Raw genomic sequence first — 15145 nt, 5'->3', positions numbered from 1 at the left:
CACCAGTTGAGCGGGCCATCCCCAGACTGAAGGGGGAAATGAACACGGAGAATGACTTGCAAAGATTCCTCTCATCAGCACGGCAAAGTCACATCTTGACTGTCAGTCCCAGGAGCAAGGGGCCATGGTCTAACCTCGTACCTTCCTAACCATCCAGGCTAGATGCTTCCCTGACAACTAGTCACAACCCGGAACCTGCAAACGCAGACGGTATTTGGAGCTCAGAGTCTCTGTGACAGAAGGAGGTCGAGAGGCAGAAGGAAGCTGACTGATGGGGACCTCGGGCCACAGACATTCTTTCCTGTGGCCATGGAGACCCGCAGAGCAGCACTTCACATGCATTCTGTCTTGTTCTGGTGGCTGGGGTAGGAATCGATGTTTCCCTTCACGATAGGCCAGACACTTCTATGATAATGCTATCACTATTCGAGCGTTATTCTTTGCATATTTAAAAGAACTAGGCAACCATTTTTTCCCCTTCAGCTTTAATCTGAGGCATCTATTGGAAGCTGCATTCAAAACTGAAACAAAAGCAAACCAAAACATTTTCCCACCTCATTCTTTCTCCCTGCCTCTCCTCCTGCCTTTTCCCCTCCCGCCCCTACCCTCCCTTTTTGTCTCCATTCCCCACCTTCTCTTCTGCCTGCATACACAATTATGATCCCAATAACTAGACACTTTTATTCTTACTTCCTCCTAGTTTATTCAAAGCTGCCAGTGTTTTCAAACACCGTAAAATTGCGGAAGTCAACCACGGTTACTTCCTCCCCATTGGTGGGCTCTTACAAACAGAAACTGTGTAGCAAGCACCAACCTTAAAGAGAGGCGCTCTTCCGGTTAGCATATCATGGAGTCCTGCAGCTTTGGCAGACTGGGTGCTGAACCCTGGAAGCTTCTACTCAAGCTGGGTCTATTGAGGGATGGAGATGGCCGCCTCTCAGCCTTCAGCGCTGGGCTCACCTCTTCGGGATGCTGGAGGCAACTCCTTTGCAAAGGTCTATTCTGAGGCAAGGGTGGCATCGGGGGATCCCTGTGTTGATTCCTCATGCTTCCTTTGCAATGTGGTAAGGGAAACTCAATGTCCATGAGCCCTTCTGTCCCGGTCTTGGCTGCCCAGCTGCACCAGACCCAGGCTTTGTCATTTGCACAGCAAGGTGAGCAATAGGACCTGGCTCTCCTGACCTGTCCTGCAGATGAAATGGGAAGTCCAGCGTGACACAGAGCAGCCATCAAACCTACTCTGGAGTCTGGAGACAGCTCAGTCAGTAAAACATTTGCTTCGCAAGCATGAGAACCCAAATTCAATACGTTGTCCAGGGGAGAAGACAGGAGGATCCTTGGGACTCACTGGCCACTCAGTCCAGCCCATCTGGTGGTTTTATGCCAGGGAGGGGTCCTTTCTCAAAAAGAAAGGACAGGGGGGTGGGGATTTAGCTCAGTGGTAGAGCGCTTGCCTAGCAAGCACAAGGCCCTGGGTTCGGTCCCCAGCTCCGGAAAAAAAAAAGAAAGGACAGTTCCTGAGGGAAAGCACTCACGGTGACATCTAACCTTGTCTTGTACACACGCAGAGGCACCACCAACACACAATAAATAAAAGGACTAAATGAAGGACTTAGTCATGGGGTGGGTGTTTTTCCTTTTAAAAACTGCTTTCCTCTCAGAGATTTAAGCCTCACAGCCTTCTCCAGAATAAATCACACATGGCAATCAGTGTCCTTCAGTTAATGTGGTCCTGTGCTGTTTCTCTCGTTCTGTGAAATGAACAAACCCTTAAAGAGTCTTTATCTTTATGCAATTAATGGTGCATTGGAGGCCACAAACCACCTCATTAGTTTTATAACTGGACTACGAGGGGTTAAAGAAGGTATCCTCTCTGGAGATCTCACTGTGGCTTCTGGAGGGACTAGATCTCGAAGGCACGTCTGTTCTCAACGTTTACCAAATCTGGGTGTGACTGAACTATTTACTGTCTGTGTCTGAAACGATCCAACTTTCCCTTCAGGGCAACTAACCCCTGCTAATACAGGAAATCTTTGCTTGTTTCTATACATTTTATTTATTTTTATTTTATGTGTACAGGTGTTTTTGCCTGGTTGCATGTAAATATACCACACGCATGAAATCCTGAGGGGGACAGGAGGAGGTGCTGAATCTCCACTAGAACTGCAGTTACTAACAGGTAAGGGCTGTCAGGCGCTTGCTGGGAACCGATCTGAGTCTCATAGACAGACGGTCAGTGTTTTAGCCACTGAGCCATCTGTCTGGACCAAATAAAAGCACTTTGTAAAAGGAGGCCCACCTGTACATATTTCAAACTGCATGCCCTACAACTTAATGTTCAGACATTAGAACACACAGACACACAGACACACGCACACACGCACACACACACACACACGCACATGTGCACACACACGCACACGTGCCCACACACACACACACAGAGTTAAAAGAGGAAAGTGACCTGAGAGTCTGGAGACAGAATAACATGTTTTAACTATTTTGTGTAAATCACTCAGTGCCCCCGCCCCAGGAATGACATCCGTCAACTGTCTAGAAAGTGACATATGGACCAATGGCCTTCCCTGGTTCCTTCCTTGTGTGGGTTTGTAGCTTAACACATGCCCGAGTACCACCATGTTGACCCTGGAGACTTCACTGTCTAGCCAACCTGCCTTGACCTCCCACCCTAGACGGGTCACAGCAACAGACACTCCTGCAGCACTCTCTGGCATCTAAATTGTTTCTTTAGAAAATAATCATCATAGAGATTTTTCGATGTGTATACATCTTGGTCACATCCACACATGCCAGGATTTTCCATCGATGCCAGGTATAAAACCTGGAACTCACAGACACCAGGCAAGTGCTCAACCACCGAGTGGTGTTTTAGTCCTGCTGAGTCTTGGCTGTCTTAAAATGACATGTTTAACGTCTTTGAAATCTGAGGAACAGTTTTCCACAGTGAGTGCACCTCTTGATCCTCCCATGGGCAGGACGCAAGCCTTCAGGTACCTCCCACCCCACCCCATCCTCTGCCATGCTTGACTACCCTTGGTGGAGTCAGAGATTGGGAGAGGCAATAAGTAAGTCTTCAGGTCCCCCAAGGGTTTGTCGATCCTTGACAGAGTCAGAGAGTTTTGGGGAGGCAGTACGTAAGCCTTCAGCCCTGCCCCATGCCCCAGTGCTCTGACCCTTGGCAGAGTCAGGGGTTGTAAACCTTCATTCCTTTCTCCCTACTTGCATCTAGGTTCGCTGTTGTCCCACTGTGATTTTTGTTTGTCTTTCCCAGTGGCTTCCAGTGATGAACAGCCTTCTTGCTGCTCCTGGACCATGCTCATGGAGTAACTGTGAAGTGTTTGTTCACAGCCTTCACCTCCTGTTTCCGGTTGCCTGTCTTCTTATACTGTCAGAGTTGTTTGGTTTAGAAATGATTTGCATATCCCTTGTTGGAGCTTGCCTTTAACTTTCTCTTTAATTAATTAATGTGTTATTTGACAATCTCTCGCATGTATATAACATGTTCTGGTCATTCCCCTGTCCTACACTCTTCTTTATTTCCTTTCAGTCTCTGTCAACTGCGCTCTCAATCCTTCCAGCCCCTTTCTCGGGACCATGACTTTTGGATTGACTTCATGAGTGGTTTAATCAGGGCTGTCTGCGTGAGCAGTAGATTGGAACTATCTATGGGAACCAGGTAGGGTCAGTGGTGGGTACACGGCTGAAGACAAGGACTGCCCTTCTCCCTGAATCTATCAGTAGCAAATAGTTAACAGGAAAGAGTAAGGCCCCGAGTTCCTCTTCTACATTTGAGCTCTCTTCTTGGTTTCATTTAACGAGAAAGAATTTGAAGTTAAATATGCAACACTTGAAACCATATTGTCCATAAAATTCTTTGAGTTTGGTGGTTTTGTTTGTTGACTGGGTGGTTTTTGTCCTTTGTGTGTTCTTGAAATTTGGTTTATTCGCGCCTTTTAATACTTTTAGAACAAGGGAGATGCTTCCGATGCCTTCTCCTTTTTTATTTAAAATCTAATATCTTTAATTAGCTATCCTCTCCTCTCCTGTATTGGGTTCTGTCCTAGCCATGAGGCTACCACTATGTGTTCTCCTCAGGCCCTGCCCAGACGGAGGACAGTGTCTTCAGTCTATACATCCCACAAAAGCTCAATGGCTTAATCAATGAATGGGCTTACTCCTCAATGAATGGACTTACTTCTCCATGAATGGGCTTACTTCTCCATGAATGGACTTACTTCTCCATGAATGGGCTTACTCCTCATTGTGTGGGCTTGTTCGTTTGTTGTCAAATTAAAGCACCAAATTAAATCCAGGCACACACTTTCCCCCTAAATTACAGGGCAAAGCTCAGAACTCTATTAAAAAGACATAGATGCTTTCGGTTTGCCGTTCCCAAAGAAATGTTTGTGGAACTATGAACTTCTGACGCCCACCCGTCCTGAGGGAAGGTTCATTTTCCCATGTGTCCCCAGGCACAGTGGAAATGTTTTGTTTTTTCTTGATTGACCAATGTTTTCAAAGTGATTTCAGCCAGCAAAAATGACCTAGTTCAGCAGTCCTCTTGAACGAGGGCAGCAGGGAATGACGCCACCTATCTGGGTTACCCACGGACAGTGGTGAAGGGATTTCTCTACTCCAGATACGTGAGGTTTGCATAATGGAAATGCCCCATGAACGTTGGCACAAATGCTCCCTCCATTTGCCAGCAGTTTACCGCTTGTTCTCTTTGAAAAATTCCTCTGGGACTGTGTATCTTCCAACACTCTAATAAAGGGATTTTCCCCCCTCTTTTTCAAAAGAGAACAGAAAGGCCCGTGTGTGAGACTAGACTTTCCATTTCGCCGTGAAAATTGGGAATACATTTCAACAATGCTTTATTATATAAATACTTCAAATCACGAGGCCAGAGGGAATATCAAGATGACTCAAGATTTTGGTTTTATTATATTGAGGAGGATTTTTTGCAGGGGAAAGTACCCCCCAATTGATTTTAATAGTCATATAGAGACCAATATTTTCTTGTGGATATTCTCTTCAATATCTGCAGATACTTCCACAATTTTCATCTCCAGGAGATAAAGATAACTGTTTAACCCCTCCCCACCTCCTGAAGTGGGCAAACATTAGGGACTCCCCCCTCCTATTTATCTCCTGGAGTACAGAGCAGTCGGTTGGCAATGGAGATGCCTAGCAAACACCGCCTTCGCCGAGGGGTAAGTCACAATACAAAAGCCACATGGCTGCCATCAGACACGTCACCTGTGTTTCTTTCTTCCGCAGTGCCTACCCATCCCAGCCGAATGATGACCTGACCTACGGGGGAACGCTCTGTATGTCCTGGAACTGCTGCCACTCCAGATCGCCAAGGTCGCACCTCAGTGCAGAGGTGACAGTGCAGACCGTGACGGCTCACGTTGGTGCCTCCATTGGGTCCTTCCACAGAGAGAGGGCATTCGTAGTATCTTTTTAAAGGATGACATATGAAGAAAGCCTATAGAGTTTAATGTATTTCTGCACATAGGTTTGTAAGCAGGAGAGTGTCCCTTTCTTGATTAACTAAAATCTCATAACTTCTAGGAAATCTGCTTCGAGGTTCACACTCCACTGCCAATGAGTGTTACCCTGCCTGCTTTAAATTCACACCCGGCCGGCAATAAAAACAGTTCAGCGCCGCCATTGCAGTAAACACTGCAATTCACGGAGGACGACGCAGCACGGTGATCTCCTTTGCTGCGTTCCAACAGCATGCCAGAAGCAGTTCTAAGAGTAAGAGGCATTTACCTAGTGGCGAGCCTGTACTAGCCATTCCTGGTTGTCAACTTGACTATATCTGGAATGATCTACAATCCAGAGCTGGAAGGCTCACCTTTGATCCTGATCTTGAGGCTGGGAGATACACATTTCTGACCTGGATCTTGGTATGGAGATCTTGAGGCAAAGTGGCTATGAATCCCAAGGAGCTTAAGGCAAAAAGATCAAGGTTGCCTGGTACAAAGCAAGTCCCAGATCCAGGCATGGTGGTACACACTTTTATTCTGGGACACACCTTCTGCTGGACACTTACATAAGGACATTGGAAGAAGGAAGAGTCTCTCTTTTTCTCCTGCCTGCCTGCCTCATGGGACTGAGCCACCACTAGATCCTTGGACTTCCATTCACAGTTGCTGCTGACCATTGTTGGGGAGTTGGACTACAGACTCTAAGTCATCACCAATTCTCTTACTATACAGAGACTTTATATAAGTTCTGTGACTCTAGAGAACCCTGAAGAAGACGCAGCCAAAGCTTAATCGTTCTTGAAAAGAAAGGAACAAGAGGGGACCTGAACTCTAAGAGTGAATCCCTGTGTAAGGTCAGGTGAAAAGCAGCATGCTTTCTCAGAGGAACTGTGGGAACAACAAGCAGGAAATCCAAAGAGAGAGGGAACGAAAGTTGAGGAGGGTGGGGAGGGCCTTACCCAGTGGTCTCCACACCAGGCTCTGGTCAGCTGTCTCTGTAAAGGGTCTATACCACTGTTTTAATTCAAATGTATAGTAAGTATGAATACATATGACTGTGTGTGCATGCATGTGCATGCATGTGCATGCATGTGCATGCATGTGCATGCATGTGCATGCATGTGTGTCTACACACATATGTGTGCGCGCATGTGTGCGCATGTACACGTGAGTGTGTGCACATGTGTGTACATGTGTGTGCATGTACATGTGTTGTGCATGCATGTACATGTGAGTGTGTGCGTATGTATGTACATGCGTGTGCACGTACATGTGTGCGTGCATGCATGTGTATGTTGTATGCATCCTCAGTCCTACGCGTGCTACCAAAACAGAAACAGCAGGCATTGCAATATGAGAATAAAGAAGTATCAGCATGGGCAGACCTTTGTACTAGGGACGCTTTGCTACGATAGGGCCTTCCTATGACAGATGTGCACAGAATAAGAAGCTCAGAGCAGAGGTGGAGATGAGGGCTGCAGAGGATGTTGGGTTAACCAGCAAGCATGTGCTATGAACCCAGAGGTGAAGCATAAGGCAGAGACAGACTGCTTTTTGACAATTGCCTTATTTCTGTGACTGAACGAGGCCACTCATTGTTGACAGAGAGAATTATGTAGTTACAAACACTCTCGGCTCCATTACTATCTATCATGCCCCAAGAGACATCAAAGGACGAGACTCCACCGATGCCCATTATGGTCAGCTCCCAGTGTGTGCTTCTGTGGTAACGCTGTTCCTAAAGCATTTGCTCCAATTCCAGAGATGTCTGATGCTGCTCATTAAGTCAGTCAACACGGTGAACCAGACTCCTGTTCTCCCACTCCCTCAAGTTGTTCCAGGCTCAGAGTGCCCCACCCAAAGCCAAATGCTCAGAACTGACAAAGTCAGTGCCATCTATATTCTCCTACTGCTGCTGGCTCGTGTGGTCTCACGCTGGGCCCTTGTAGGGCAACTCTCTCACTTGGCACACAGGGATACTCACCCGTAGCTTTGAACTCCACAGACATCATGTGCACCTGCTGTCCTTAGCCTCAGATTAGCCATCTCTCCTTCTAGAGAGCATCCCGGATGCTGCTGTTACAAGGGTACCTCTCCTTTCTCAATTGACTGCTTTTCTTAATGAAGTATTAGGGCCAACTGCCTGCTGGGGTATTCATTTCTCCCACGGATCTAGCGCTCGTTTGGGAAGACGCCACACTATGTATCCTGTAGTTTCAACACTTAAAACAGAACATATTACACAGTAAATGCCCACATGCTACAAACAGTCGCCATGTACAGTTAATTAAGTGATTGTGACTTCCTCGTCATTCAAAGATTAGTGGCCCTCTTTAAGAATGAAATGAGTATCCATTCCTTAATGAATAAAAAAAGAAAACGTGCTATAACTACACAAGGAAATATGGCCCCACCTTAAATGGAAGAGAGTTCTGTCATTTATAACAACCTGATGAAACAAGGCATGTCGTTAAGAGGAATACACAAGCACAGAGAGACGAATATCTCATGGCCTCACTTATGTAATGCATTAAAAAAATAACGGCATACAAATAAAGAAGTATTTTCTAGAAGCGTCAATGGGTGTAGATTGGGACAATGTTGTTTTTTTTTTTTTTTAAACAAAAGGATACACGATTTCAATGGTCTCATCAGAAAACGTTCAGGAGTGTGTAAGGTCATGTAGGGCTAATTGTCATGCACTGGAAAGGGAAGTGGGCGGGGAGGAAGAAAAGATCTATAGTCAGGCTTGAGAAGGTGAGCATTTTGTAAGTAATGAGAATACCAAACTCGGGACATCGCAATGACTCTCTGTCCAACTTGCTTCTCTTGCTGCTGTGACAATGCACCTAATGTGAACAGCTTCACAATGGAAGATTTGCTATGCCTCATGGTTCGTTTCATCATGGCAGAGAGGTCATATGACAGGACCGAGAGGTAGGTGGTCACGTTACACCACAGTCATGAAGCAGAAAGTGATGCCTTTTCCTTTGTATTCAGAACAGGACCCCACCCCATAGAATGATGCTGCCCACACATAAGGGTGGTTGTTCCACCTCAATTAACCCAACCCGGACACAGCCTCATAGAAGTGCCCATCAAGAAGTCTACAAGAAGTCTACTAAGTATTCAAGCCGTTTTCCATGTTTGCCTGGATCTTAGAACAGAACGAATTAGTTGCAGGCATAAGAGAATAAATATGTCAGTGTTGAGGCAAGGAAACCATTTCCTACCTCTTTGGATTTCTATATTTTGGAGGGTTGAGGGTCTATACTTAGTGTCCCAATCATAAACCTAAGTATTTGGACAATCTGTTAGGATACATCATATGAAATCTATTTTTGCAGGTGTAGTCCCACACACCCCCCAACACATTGGGTGCATCAAATGAGCACTTGGTGATAAGGATTAAAAAATAAATATAAATTAATAAATGTTCGTGCAAGCAGATCATCGTACTCCACAGCTGCTCCATTGAGAGGCTGGATAATGGAGTATTCACAGAGTGCAGGGTGGGGTCAGAATACAGACAGAGAGGGAACAGAATCTGAACACCTAACTGGTGAGATGGAAAATTACCCTGTAACTCAGTCAAAAACATTCTTCATAGTCTAACACCAGGGAAAGCTAACCGAACTACCCGCTGCAAAATCAGGCAACCAGCGAGGGAAAACCAGCATTGGAAATATCCTCAGATGCCTTCCAGGGCTTTGTTTCAGAATCTGTCTTCAGTAGAAAACATTTCATCTTCAAGTTTGGCTGGGATTTGTATTCGTACAGGATCGAGTAGGATAAAAATAGCCAGACAGTAAAAAAATCAAAGTATAAAGTCCGAGATTGAGGCGAGACATTAGCCGAGATGCATCCCACTGATAGACGTAGAGATCCCTGGTAGCATTTCAGTACTTACCCAAGAAAGGCAAACAAACAAACAAACAAGTCAGGAGAAGCCAAGCTAATTGTATTAGCAGAAGTCTGACTTTGACTTCATTTTTTGTCTTGCTGCCACCATATGAGCAAGTTAAAGGAGAAAAGCTGTATCTTAGTTCATAGTTCTGGGACTTGTATGTCCATCACATCGGGACAGGAATGGTGTCTGGGACACCTCCGTCTGTTGCAGTGGGAACTGACTGCATGTGTGTTTGCAGCCTGGTAGATCAGATCAGAACCGTGATGGGCGATAAGGGCAAAGGCCTTCTGTTGGTGAACTCCTCCTGCCAGCTGGACCCCACTTCCCTACACTTTCACAGTCATTAACTTGGAAACAAGCATTCAAACTTTGGGGGACGTTTGTATCCAACCATGAAGGCTTAAAGTGTAAGTATGAAGTCAAAGAGGGAAAGATCCAGAAACGCCTGGGGGTATGGAACCGGAAGAGGACTCTAACGAGGGAGAACTCCACCCTGCAGGTCTCTATGTTGTCTGTGCAATAGAGTCACATGGAATGCTAGACAATTACTAATCCTTGTAGCACATTTCTGTAAGCCCAGCACTTGGTGTGTGTGTGTGTGTGTGTGTGTGTGTGTGTGTGTGTGTGTGTAAGGACCACCTAAGTTCAAGATCAGCCTGGATCGAGTTCCTAAATTCCAGGTCAGCCAAAGCTATAAGCATAAAAGTAATGACTGCCTCTACCATCTCCACCCTCCCTCTCCTTCAAAAAATAATCCGTCAATTACAAAATCCCAGATTTCATTTCCACAGAATAAGAGTTAATTGTTCCACAGCAAAGTCTGTGTTGATGTAGGTATTGTTTCTCAAGTGATTACAACACAAGGTCAGGTTTGGGGACCGATAGTCAAAGTAACTCATTGGAGGCAGAAGACCGACCATTAACACCATTTTCTTGAACTTCTTGAACTAGCAAGACCTGTGTTTCCCAAATTTCAAATATTCACAGAAGCCCCTGGAGACATTTTCTATATGTTATCCAAACTTCTATTTATTTATTTATTTATTTATTTATTTATTTATTTATTCATTTTTGGTAAATTGAGTCATTTTACAGATCTTTAGACCCTTTAAGCTTCAAAACCTAAGCATCTCAGATAAAAAAAAAATATCAAAATTCTGGTATACTGGTTGAATGCTTTTCTGATACTCATTAAAATATACAGTGTTAATATAAGTGTGGGACTCATACACAGCGCTGCCAGAGGTGATAAATGCAATTTAGAGAAATCATTAACATGTTACCTGAATGCACAGATTCTATGAAAGTTGCAGAATTAAATTACTTCTTCAAGAATGACTCGAATTACCTGTAAGATAGATGATAGGTAGGTAGGTAGATAGATAGATAGATAGATAGATAGATAGATAGATAGATAGATAGATAGACAAATAGATGCATAGACAGACAGACAGACGGACTTAACTTATTCATGAAGCTGACTGTACAGTCTCAGACACTACAGAGAGAATTCCAGTGCTCCAGAGAATGAGCAAACCCCAGAGACGCGAGTCAGCTCTAGCTTGATCCCCCTCTTACTCTCTACTCAATGCCTAGGCGCCATGCTTACAAACCTACAGACTATTGTGTTAATAAAAACGTATTGTGATGCCATTGAAGAATATAGAAGCATCGAGAATGGCCAGGGATTTCACTTTCGGAAAGACAGATGTGTCGTAACACTCTTAGGTACTTGCCGATCTGCAAAAATGATGGTCAGTGGTTAAATACACAATTCCTTTTCTGGGTACACCCAGAGAACACTGTTTGGTACAAATAGGGTTCTTTGTTTAACTTCGGGAGAGGTTATCAATTTTTTTTTATTAGTTGAGAGGAACGTTTTTATATGCAGATATGATTTGTGTATTTCAAAGAAAGAGCCTTAGGAGCTGGGAGCTTTCAAGTCTGGCTGAGCAAAAAGCCCCTTTGTCCTTTACCTCCATATAAGAACATCGATCTGTTCATTCATGTCTCCTAGAACGTGGCTGGAGAAGCACCAGCATTCTGTGCTTCTGCATAAGCTATCCCAACGTCAGTCCTAGTTAGGAATCCCAGAGGTACAGTGACTATGGAATATGTCTACAAGGGAGCACACATCTCGTTCCTTCTCCCTTATTCCCAAAGAACGGAATCCCCTTCTTCAAGTCGTTGTTCTGAGACATCTTACCTGGAGACTGACTGTCTTGAAGAACCCAGGAGGACTCATTTGTCCGTGGGACATGGGCGAGACAGCGTGAGTCCAGTCACATTCAGAGCCAGCTCTTGAGGAAAGGGAGATGTCTACTGGTTTTAAGCTCTACTCTTACATCTCCGTACGTAACTACTATATGAGGAGTGTGGATCTGAAAATTATTCAAAAGCAGTAAGTAAGACCAACAAGAAAGGAAAGAGCTACTGGGGGGCTAGGCCTGTGCACATCCGAGAATGGTGCTGCAAAGACATCCAAGCCACGGTCCTGCCTTTCTCCTCTAGCAGCATGCCCATTGCTAACAGTCTGACTGTTCCTTTAATTCCTTTACATGTGTGCATTTATTTGTTCTATTCTATGTGTACAAGTGTCTTGCCTGAATGTCTGTGCGATCCAAGCACGCCTGGTACCTGTGGAGGTCAGGAGAGAAGGTCATGCCCCCTGGAACTGGAGTTACAGATTGTCACGAGTCACCATGGGAGCTGGGGACTGAACTGAGACCTCAGAAAGAACTAGTCCTCCTAACTGCTGAGCCAGCTCCCCGACCCTTAAACATTTGTTTCAAGTTTCAGTTCTGCGAATTTCACACCATTATGGGACCAATTGTGGATATGTCAAATGTATTCTTAGAAATGTCCCTTATTGTTTGACACCTAGGGGCCCCTCCCAACCATCACAGAAAACGCTGTGCAACCAGCAGGGAAACATATTGTTCGATTACAAGCATTCGTACGTCTCTTATGTGTCAAGCACTTGTTTCTGGGAAGTCAATGGTGAGCAAATCATTATTCAGGGCTGCCCTTGAAGATTTATACAAACGCATTTAAAACATCAACCTTGAAAGTGCTTTTAATAAGCAACTGAGTCTGGAAATGGGAAACAAGAAACTCCTTGGTGGCAAACAGGGAAGAACTCCTCTGAAAAGAAAATTGAAGTTTTTCTGCCCCTCAGAGTTTCTTCCACTTAGATTTCAATGTTACGACTGTATATGAAGGATCTGGGAGATAACTCAGTCAGACCTGAGTTTTCATGTTAAAAAGAAAACTCAGGCATGGGGGTGCAGACTTATAACCCCAGAGATGGGGCAGCAGAAAACAAGCAGATTCCTAGGGCTCCCAGCCAGCTGCACTATCCCACTGGCAAAACCAGAGGGGTTAATTGCTTCACGCAAACAGTGTCTGTTCTAACACACTCTTGGGTAAGAGACATCATTTGGAGTTGATGGGTGACCTTCTGACAAGTAAGTTTCTTCCCCTCTGGGTTGGCACCAGCTCTCCCTTATGCGAGACTCTCAGTATCTATCTTGGGGGGGGGTGTTCATCAGATCATTTTAAAACTATTTCACTACGGATGTCCCAAAAACAGTAAGGATCTTTTGTGGTTGCGCAACGTGCTCTTTACTGGTGTCTGGTGTGGAAAGACGTTTAACCAACAGCACGCTGAGTTCAGGCCCTATGTCTGGAATGGGGCATCTGATAAGTTCCCTGTCCACCTCAAATGCTTCAATTTACAGAGAGTACCACCTGCCGCGATTTCAGCTTCAGGTATTTCAGGTCTACGGCAGTATACAAATAAGGTTTTTGTTGACTTGGTAGAAAATCGTGTGTTTCTGTTGGAACGGGAAGGGACAGAGATAAGGAAGGGTTTCCAATCTGATGAAGGACGGATGAACAAAGGAACCCACAACAAGATAGCTGCGGAATATGAATGGTAAATGTTAAACAGAACAGGGGCAACTCCTAAAAGAGAAGTCCTGTTATGCCATAGTGCACTCACACTGTGGCCTCTGGCCTTGCATCTCATTTCCACGAACCTTGTTTCCCAGCTCCCCTCCGAAAGTAAAATCAAGTCTTAAAAAAAAACTTGTCTGCTGGGGAAAATATTCAATTATGGAGTCTGTCCAACCAGAAGACGCCACAATAAAGAAATAAAAAGAAAGCCAGCTACGTATAGTGCCTCCAAAATGACCATGAGCATGAATATGGAAAAGACAGGAGATGAGCTAACGTACTGATTGCCCAAGATGAAAGCCATGGCTGTCCCTCAATAACAATCATGCCTCAAATTGGTATGTTTTCCCTCTGAATTTACTATTAACGATAAATCATTGAAAGACTTAATAGTTAGCCTGAACTCATTTGTGCTTAATGTTGCAAGGAGACAGAGATGGAGACGGGATGTTTTTGTAAAGAAAATGATCCAGTGTTTAATGCTTTTCAAATCCTATTCTATTAACAGTATATCTTTTGCTAAATAGCTTACATTTTTATGCCTGTTCTAGCCCTGCAAGTCTTATTGATTAATAGGACTCCTTATTTATCATGTATTTAAATTCTCAGGAGCCGCTCAGGTCTGCTCGGAATCTGCCCTTCGTAACATATTCCCAGATCAAGAGAAGAGGGCGCTAATTACCTTGTAGAGGACAATACAAAGAAGACAGCTATGGGGATGGTCCTTTCCCCAGTCTCCAACTAATATGAAAGAAAAAGGAGTATGGTCTGTGTTTTCTGACGAAGGCATGGCTGTCAGCTCTGAGGACATCTACAGATGAATTCTAAACCCTCTATGGCTGTGTGATCCTTACAGTGTAATAATTTAGACCCTAGTTTGTAGGTTTTTCTAGATTCAGTAGACTCTAGAGGATGATGGTGGGACGCATTTATAGTTTTACTATTTCCTACTATAGAGAAGGGGGAAATCACGCAGTCATTATGGGGACCTGAGTTCAATTCCCAGAACCTACACCAAAACAACTGTCAGTCATGGCAGTGCACATCTGTCATGGCAGTGCACATCTGTCATCGCAATACTGGGGAGGAGGTGAAAGGCAGTTCACCGCCAGACCTACACGTTGTTCTACTGGTCAGTAAGACAGGTCTCCCAAATCAAAGTGGGCAAGAAACCACGCCTAGTATGGAACTCAGCTTCCACATGATCAAAGGTACATCATGAATACAGTGCACACATATAACACACACATAACATATGCACATATAATGTCTACTAGAACATGAAGCTCTTTCAGGTACAAGGAACAAAAACACGTCTTTAGCTAAAAGACCCGTCTTTCCCCCTGCAACTGAGCCGTACAGACTGAGACTTGGCTCACTGGCATTTCTTTTCCAGTTGGCTCTCTTTCATAAAGGGTCACCTAGAAGAAGATGGCCGCCCACAAACCCCGGTGTGTACATAGATCTAGGGGTTTTCAGACCAGTGGAAAGACTTCCACTCTCCATTTTGAAGAGTTCCCCCAAACTGAACCAGCCCCTACAGCACAGAAATTAAGCACGACCCTCCTGTGAGCAGGACACAGGACCAGCCCTAATTAAACTGCATTGACTTAAAAGACTTTTTCCAGTAAACTTTGGTTTGTTACTAGAAGGGGGGCTTAGGGAAGTTAGGCAGTTGTTGTGTTGGTTACCAAGTTAGGCAGTCGGTGTGTTGGTTACCAAGTTAGGCAGTCGGTGTGTTGGTTACCTTTCTCATTGC

The sequence above is a fragment of the Rattus rattus genome, chromosome 5 (genome assembly GCF_011064425.1).
Source record: "Rattus rattus isolate New Zealand chromosome 5, Rrattus_CSIRO_v1, whole genome shotgun sequence".
Classification (NCBI taxonomy): domain Eukaryota; kingdom Metazoa; phylum Chordata; class Mammalia; order Rodentia; family Muridae; genus Rattus; species Rattus rattus.
Note: the sequence above shows the minus strand (reverse complement) of the source record.